The sequence below is a fragment of the Gymnoscopelus braueri genome, assembly GCF_963280865.1.
Source record: "Gymnoscopelus braueri genome assembly, chromosome: 1".
NCBI classification, from domain to species: Eukaryota; Metazoa; Chordata; class Actinopteri; order Myctophiformes; family Myctophidae; genus Gymnoscopelus; species Gymnoscopelus braueri.
In genome coordinates, this window is record NC_137603.1 from 12,861,537 (window position 1) to 12,870,908 (window position 9,372).

The following is a 9,372-nucleotide window of genomic DNA, read 5'->3' on the forward strand; positions in this document are numbered from 1 at the left end:
TTATTTATAATTCAAATACAAGTTATTTATTGAGAAACAAGTGTTTTTCTTTACAAATCAAGAGTCATTAGCCTAATAATAAAAAGAAAATAATCAAATCAAAAGTCGAATCGAATCGCGGGTTAGACGTATCGTGACACCTCTAATTATATATATATACATACATATATATATACACACCCACACACACACACACACACACACACACACACACACACACACACACACATTTATGATGTGATGGCATGGTTTTCATACAGGTGAAGCTATGTCATAATCTGATTTACAATCAGTCTCCACTGTTCTATCTGCAAAGCCATCTGAAACACAGGGGCGGTGAACGGCCCACTCTCCTCTGAGCAAAGACTGCCTGTATTTTCTTTTCACAAAATAGTGTTCTGTGTGCCGATACTTTGACTACTGCATGTCAGTGAAGAAGAATGCCCAGCATTAGCCACTCTGACATCAGCAAACGGATAAGTGAAGAAGAATGCATTGTGAACTAAAACCAAACAATGGCTTCAGCTGTTTCATCTACAGTACACTTCCTTATATCGACAGATCCTCCAGTGGCAACACCTGTTGGTGTCTGGCTGGAAGGAAAAGCATTGTTTTGTAGGGAGTGAGTCCCTCCGTATCAGCCGGCCAATCAATACAGCTCATCAGTCTTGTCCTCTAACTGAGCAGGGGTGTTGCTTGCTGCCTACTAAGAATCACTGAGCATCAGATAGACCAGACACACTCCAATGATGCCGCCGCACTCGCATACAAATCCTACTCTATCTCCACTAGCTCGCTCAGCCGTGCACATGCACGCTTTCTACCCAGAGTCATATTTTACCGAGCCTTATAATTATGCCACGGCAGAAATTCCAAAGTGACGATTGTGTGTGTGTGTGTGTGTGTGTGTGTGCGTGTGCGTGCGTGCGTGCGTGCGTGCGTGCGTGCGTGCGTGTGTGCGTGTCTGTGTGTGTGTGTCTTTACATGCTTGTTTATATGTAGATTTGTTTCTTGTTGAGCATTTATTTAATGCATGCAATCTCACATACATTTTTCCAGAAAAAATGACATGAAGACATGTTTGGAACCAAACTGCATTAGTGCTGAAGGAGCCAGTATGGTATTTGCCTAATGAAGGAATCAGAATTACCGCATGAGTTAGGGGCTATAAGTTTCCACATGTTAGAGAAAAATATAAACCCATCTTGTCTCATTTAAGAATTCATTACAGAATATATGAATCCATGTGATTTATTCACCCCCAACACCCACGCACGCACACGCACACGGAGCCACACGTACACGCGCGCACACACACACACACACACACACACACACACACACACACACACACACACACACACACACACACACACACACACACACACACACACACACACACGCACACACACAAGGGAAAACAGGAAGTGAATGCATAAATTGCCTCTTGGGTTCATTAATATGTATGTCCATGCTAAGCTTGCCTGCAGTCCTCTGATGTCAACAATGGTTTGGAACAAACATGCCATTATTTTGATAGGGGGGCTGGGTTTGGGCAGCGCCGTCCGTCTGCACCACACACACACATTTAGACACTACCACAACATTATTACTGCAGATTACATGCAACATGAGAGTAGCATCGAGTCGAGTACAGCATGTGCCTGTTGCAAGGTCACGAGACACATTTTATTTGCTTAGTTGCGATGTCGGTGTCACGCACCAAACATAGCCGATGTAGATCGGCTTGTAGTTCGGTTCGTGGCGCGATGCACATCCACACATCCAGTGGTGTAAAGTAACTAAGTACATTTACTCAAGTACTGTACTTAAGTAAAAATGTTCAGGTACTTTTACTTTACTGGAGTATTTCCAATTGTCTATACGTTTACTTTACTCCACTACTTCTCAGAGCCAAATATTGTACTTTTACTCCACTACTTTTATTTGAAAACTTTAGTTACTAGTTACTTTGCAGATATAAATTATTATATTATAAAACATACATTAACCCCTTCAGCCCTATTTTATACATAGGCTATTTTCAAACATTTTAGTACTTTTACTTTTGGTACTTTAAGTACATTTTGATACCAATACTTTTGTACTTCCTGAATTCAGGACTTTTACTTGTAACAGAGTACTTCTACATTGCAGTATTGATACTTTTACTTAAGTAAAACACTTGAGAACTTTTCCCACCACTGCACACATCAAACAACCATCTGTGAGTGAAATGTATGTGTTGCATGGACTCTGGTCGCACGCATGAGAAAACGTCCCATTGGATATCACACTTCAGTGGCCTGCTAACAGGGGCAGAACCGCTGCGGTATTAATGAGGAGTTGATATACTGCAAAGGGACAGAGGGAGGGAGGGGGCGAGGTGATAATCCCCGAGGGCCTCCAGTCAGGTCAGACGAAGCAACACATAGAATGGTGCATTTTATATACTGTAGCGCCTTTTATCTAAAGCACTTTACAATGTTTAAGTTTATTTCTGTTGACTTTATTTGATTTGATTCCTCTGTTAAAATCAGTTTCTCTAGTTCTCTAGTTGTACTGCTTGATTGATTGATTGATTGATTGATTGATTGATTGATTGATTGACCCCAGAGCATTTCGCAAGCTTGTAGATCAGCTATTTCCGCTACCTTTGCATGACACTGTCATAGGACGTAGTATTAAATGGGGCCTTAATTTATGAAAAATAAAAATAAAAATATGAAATATGGAGATTGGAGATACAAGGTTTCTGCCCGACAGCGACGATTTGGTACAAGGCCAATGACAGAGGAACCTAATTGCTCCTTCATCATTAGTCATAGACTATTTGGGTGCAATTAACACGTTCGTGCGTGCGTGCGTGCGTGTGTGCGTGCGTGCGTGCGTGCGTGGTGCGCACGCTGACACCAGCTCAGGGGATTGAACTTTGTTGTGTTTGCTGTTAGTGAGTCCTCTGGCAGATCACACTATGTGACTCAGTGGGGAAGAACAATGTGTGAATTAACTTCAGCTTCGTACCGGGAGCAGCTCATCAGCAGCAAAAGGCAGGACCGTGTTCGGGATGTTTCTCTTCTGAGACTGTAAAGCAGTGGTTCTCAATGTGGGGTCTGGGTACTCCCCAGGGGTCCTTGGCGGGGTTCCAGGGGGTCCCTATAGCAAAATGATTGATAGTTAGGAGCCAAATGGTCTCTTACGGGTCTGTAACTCAGAGAGTGTACACATTTGGTTCCATTTGTACACTCTTGAGTTAAATGAACACTGAGGATTTTACAGTGTAGATTGGGGTCCCGGGGATTAAAATATTGTGAGCTTGTAGATCCTCTATTTTCACTGAAACATTCGTTCCAGTTCCTAAACAGTTACGGTTTTGGACATAAAAGAGTTCCACCCGACCCGAGTGGCAATAATGAAACAGGGGGGTCCTTGAAATAACATTATGTTGAATGTAAAAGATAAATATAAAATGTAAAATGCAGTTCATTGACCCTAAATGCCCACGGAAAAAGCCAATAAAAATAATTACCCAGTATGATCTATCCCCTGTGATCGTTGCTAATCACGGGGGGTTTCAATGTGCTTCCGCAAAAGAAAAAAAATGTCATCGCGACCCCCAGTTTGCTTGTTGTAGGCTGTTGTAGCATGTCATGTCAAAAATACAAAGTAAAATACAGGAGGCGAGATACAGACGATTTCCCAAAGACGTTAACCAGGAAGTGAATGGAGCAGTAAATCTTGGGATCACGTGATCGCCTGGTTCTGTGTGCATCTGGAGATTTAATGGTCACTCATGTGTTAGCAAAGAGCGCCATCTAGTGGAAACCCCAAAAAACACAAAAAGCCATCCTTGGCAGTCTGGGCCTTTGGAAAAAAAGTTGTCAAAATCCCCTTGGTTAAAATATAATATGGACACAAACTTAACGGAAAACCTTCTGGATAATATGGTGGAAAACAGGAGTTGAATCATTCTTAAAAACACAGGCAGAGAACTTAAATGTTTAGAATTTATTCCATCCATTCTTCCTCAGAGTAACCTATGCATGTCCAAGCATCCATATTTATAAAACGTGGCCAATTTACCAAATAGAATCATAAAGAAATAATATCAGTTTAGAAATAAAACGGAAAAATATCACAATGGCAAATAGAAATAATGAAAACCATAAAGCTGCTAAAAACCAAAATTTCCCTTTAACTGGGACGGACAATAGTGACCATGAAAGTTTTAAGCATGAAACGGCGCGTGGAAAACACTAATCGTATTTCCCTGTACCAGTATGATAGAGGCACAGTAGATCTTGTTAGAAAATTTCAAAACATTGCCACGCTAAACTAACTGTTTGTGCCTGTATCCCATGGGATCATAATTGGAACTTCACCCAGATCATTGCCAGCCAAAGAGACAAAAGCCAGAGAAATGAAGGGTTTAAAATCTGAACGTTAATAGTGGACACTTTCTGCCCTATGCTTATTCCAGATGGCAATAGACATAATTTGACCAATGGTGGATCAATTGTTCTTTTTTTTGTGGCCAGTTTGTGACAATCAAAACACGATTTTCAGCTGAGACAAGCACATTACTCTAACAACATGAGTTCTCTCAGCTGCTCAAAACATTTAGCCTTACTGGCATGACACCACTTATCAAAAATAATCCCTTTTACCGGTGCAAACCCAATCCATCTGGTTGGCATTTGTTTCTGTTGCTAAGCTTCAGTGACTAACTCATAAGAATGTAACACAGTGGCCTTTACAGTGTCATAGTTCAAACTCTCCTCTAAATAAGTTTTTCACAGTGCATGTACTCCTCCTAACACACACACACACACACACACTTCCTTTGCTTTCCCTGCAAATTTACACTGCAATAATGGAGACCACACATCCTTTGGCACAAGTTCCAATGCATTCAAAAGCGTTAACCACAAGAACCCTAGTGTAGCTATTCTGGGGCAAACAGGCGGCAAAAATAGCAGATTTACAAGCTGTCAACTCAACGCATCACGACACAACATGTTGTGAGCTTGTGGATCTGCTATTTTCAGCAAAGAGATTAATGTTGAGGGCAAAAAGGAGGGGACAAACTATAGACCCCTGGCCCTGGGGGACCCTGGACAACAAAATAGAAGGGTTTAGGTTGTTAAAATAAGAGTCCACCTCAGATTCTTTGAGTGCATTATGCCAGCTCACCTCAAAGCTATTCTGGGGAGTGGAATAAGAGGACAGATGGGCAGATTAATTGGGAGCTGTGTTTGTTCCCCGCTCTATCTCTAGAGCCCTCATTTTTGGGTGCATATAACTTGAACTTTCACTTCCTGTTTCCTCACGTCCACCTGTTTACTTTTGTATTTATTTTCTAGTTTTACAGAATGGACAGTAAAGCACATTGGTTGAAACATTAGAGACATTTTGAGTTTAATTAAGTGTTTTTTGCCTTTTGAAGTTCAACAGTATTGCATACCTGTTATTGTTCTGTTATTATTGTGTGCTTAATCTGACGATGCTGAAGGGACTCAGCAGTCTAGAGGCACGGGGGGGGGGGGGGGGTAGTGCAACGCGGGAACAAATGCCAGCCTATCCCCAGCATCTGTGTCTCTGCCAGCCTATTGTGTGTGTGTGTGTGTGTGCTGCTGAGTATAGTGTGTTTGTATTGGCTCTCGGGCACAGCAGCAGGTTCTGTTGTGTATCGGCTCAGCCCGCCTGCTAGTCAGTTGTGTTCCGGTTTCCAAAGTGTATAGACGTTGGAGTGAATCATCCTCCGTCCTCTACTCGGGAGCCACGGACTGACAACCAAATACTGTATCACAGTAACTGTGAGTTATACAGCATACCTGTACTGCTGTTGTTGTAACTGCTGACCTGTAAACCTGCCGTTCCGCCAAGTAAACAAAGTACTGGATATATCCTTGTTGTGGCATTATTTACCCACTCGCCTCCACCATCAGAAATATCCATTAAGTGTCCACATCTTAGAAAAGTAACTCCACAACAATACGAAGCATCAATACGAGCTCCTCAGTGGCCGTGCCACATGAGATTGGAGGTTCTATGGGTGATTCTGGACCTGCAGTCTCCCCGTCTTACTCTACAGTACATCATGAACAACCACAGATGACCCATGAACAAGCTGTCTTTCTCCTTAGCATTTGAAGGTACAGTATGATCCCTCTGTAGGATTGGTAGTAAAGTCAATTAAAACTGCATTGTTCACAGCAAGAAAGTAAATATTGGCAATCATAAACAGGCATGGTACTCACACATGGTACTCCTACCGATTTTGGTACATGAAAAATGTATTAATAAATGAGAGATAAGTGTGGGAGTATGCCTTTTTTGTTTTTTGAAAGATTTTATCAAGGGGATTTGCAGACTTTTACCAACCTCCCTTAATTGATGACAGGATGAGCAGACGAAACGGACGAGCAAACAAGACAGATGAGGCCTCGATTACGTTACACCCCGGCCTATGGGAAACCGTTTCCCTTACCCCCCCCCCCCCCCCCCCAAGTGCAGATGTCAGGGTGGTTATGATATGGCCAAAATAACAAATAATACAAACTAACTACTTAACCATGTCTTTCTCCAGTGTTCGTTGGATCCAGTCTTATTACAGTGTACATTATCCACAGCCAGTCTGTTGTCCCTGTTCTTATATTAACCCATTGAGACCTGAAGCCGATTCTACATGCATGTCTCCTAAATCTCAACAGTATTCTGAAAAACGTATGTTTCTATATCAGTGGTGTTCAATCTTTTTCATGTCAAGGACCCCCAAAATGATATGTATTTGGCCGCGGACCCCCATCAAAATATGTTGTTCCAGGGACCCCCCAGAAGCAAAGATTTGAGTTAAAAATGTTCGCTTTAAAAATATATATTTTCAAAGATTTGCACACATTTTCACGATTTTTCAAAAATAGCAGATCTACAAGCTCGTAGCGCGGCACTCGGTGCCGCGCTACGAGCTTGTAGATCTGCTATTTTTGAATAGCCCAAAGTGTAAAATAATGCTTTTTAGCTCAAATCTAAAAATGACACAGTTCCAGGTCTTAATGGGTTAACACAAAATATATTTGATTGATTGATTGATTGATTTAATACTGTATTGACAATGGCTTAAAGGAGTCACCAAATCTTTCCCAAGCTCAAGCTCTGCCTTGAAGTGATTCCTCTGATTCCAGGCTGTGTTGAACGCTGTATACAGTGCTGTGAATACGCTGTATGTACACACACCAGAGGCTCAGGTGGTAGTGGCTCAGGAGGCTGCGTGTTGAAGTGTCCTCACTTAACCTCCTATAACTGCTACCAATGAGCAGGTTGGCGCCTTGCATTGGTTTCGTCCGTGGATGGATGGGTGTTTTCCATCTGCTGGATGAACAAAATACCCACCTTACCCAGTGTTGCGTCGCAACACATTGTGAGCTTCTCACAAAAGAATTATACTCCAAAGTTTAAGTAGCGACATCTCGTGAACAGATAATAGCATAGCATGGCAGGATGTGGGACTATATTTGATATGAATATGGGATGCAGGACAATAGAAGGCCGCTATCCAATATGGATCAGGGCTTTATTGATCACTAAGGATAGATTAGTCCTTTGCATTGGACCATCCCAACTAAGAGTTTAATAACGCACTGTAACCACATAACCACGACTACGGGTGGAGGTGGTGTCTGCGGTCTGCTGCTGTCCTGACAAATGAAAACATGATACTGCAAACACTTGCCGCTAGAAACGGCAATCACGCTCAGGGACATAATTATGTTCAGCTCTGAATGCTACTAAAATATATGTAATTTGGTTAGAATTTGTCATTGGCAAAATTGAACAGCACTAGCAGTAGTTTTCATATATTTTTTATTTGACATTCAGGGCACTGAAACATTTAGTTAGTGAGGTTTGGCAATGCTGTAATTGATTTTGCATAAAGCAGAATAAGGCATTCTAAGTGCCTTCCTGCCTGTTTCCAGGCGCGTATAATATTATGCATGTGTCAAGAGCACAGACTTTTGTGAAGAATGATAAATCAGACTATGCTCGTGGAAAAAAGCGCTTTAGTATCCAACCTGATCGTACGCATGTTTCGTGAATGAGTCCCATTGACGTCATGCATTCCATCAAACTTTCAGCTCCAGTTTGACTCCCAGTGCCGCGACTCCTTGTTCAATACTGTATACTCCTTGGGAGCTGTCATCCCCAGGCCAATCAGCAGCAAGGACACTTTCTCAATCCACAATCCACCAACACCTGGCACTCAGTTACGCAATCTAACAATCACGCATGCACGCACGCACACACACACACACACGCCAATACAATGACAAAAAATCATAACAGACTGTCCTAAAAATGACCGCTTCCAGCTGTTGTGATCTTGCAAACACCTCTGCACCCACGTGGCTAAAAGTCAGGAAGGAGTTTTGATCCTCAGGCCATGGAATCCTTAACACAGACGAGGGCTAAGGGCCTACGCACTGCTCTCTAAACACAACAGTGATTATGCCCACACCGTTTCCCTCTGTCTGTCTGTCTGTCTGTCTGTCTGCCTGCCTGCCTGCCTGTCTGTCTGTCTGTCTGTCTGTCTGTCTGTCTGTCTGTCTGTCTGTCTGTCTGTCTGTCTGTCTGCCTGCCTACCTGCCTACCTGCCTACCTTTATGTGTTCCTATACATATTCATTACTGTACATCTGTATAATCAGGGCCGCAGGAAGGGTAGTGCGAACGGTGCGGAACATTTATTTATTTTTTATTTTTTTGTGAACAGATTCACGTTTATTAAGAGTTATACCGAGAAATAACCGCAAATAACCACCAAAAACTCGGAAATATCCGCCCAAAACCGCCAAAAAAATCGGGGATGGGGGCGCGCACGCGCGCTGCGCGCTCGCACGCCACTTCGCACAGGGCCCCGCATTTCTCCCAGACGGCTCTGTGTATAATCTACATATTTATATACTCTAGTTATACAATACAGTATTTTACATAATTCCCTGTGGTGCAGCTCATGAATCATGTTGTAAGTATACTTGTGCACGAGTATGCACAAGATGTCGAGCTTCTTTCTTTGTCCTGATCATCATTAATCACATTTTATTTGCACATGGCACTGCATGTACACTATACACTGTGTTTACTTGGAATACTTACTCACTCTCACTCTCTCTCTCTCTCTCTCTCTCTCTCTCTCTCTCTCTCTCTCTCTCTCTCTCTCTCTCTCTCACACACACACAATTGGTACCTTCATGTACCCAAAATGATGACCCCTAGTGATTTTGGTGACCTCATGCCTTCCCTGTAGTTTGAAAGTTTCAAAATCTAAGTAATTTCAAAATCTAATGAGCAGATCACCATGAAACTTGCTGTTCAT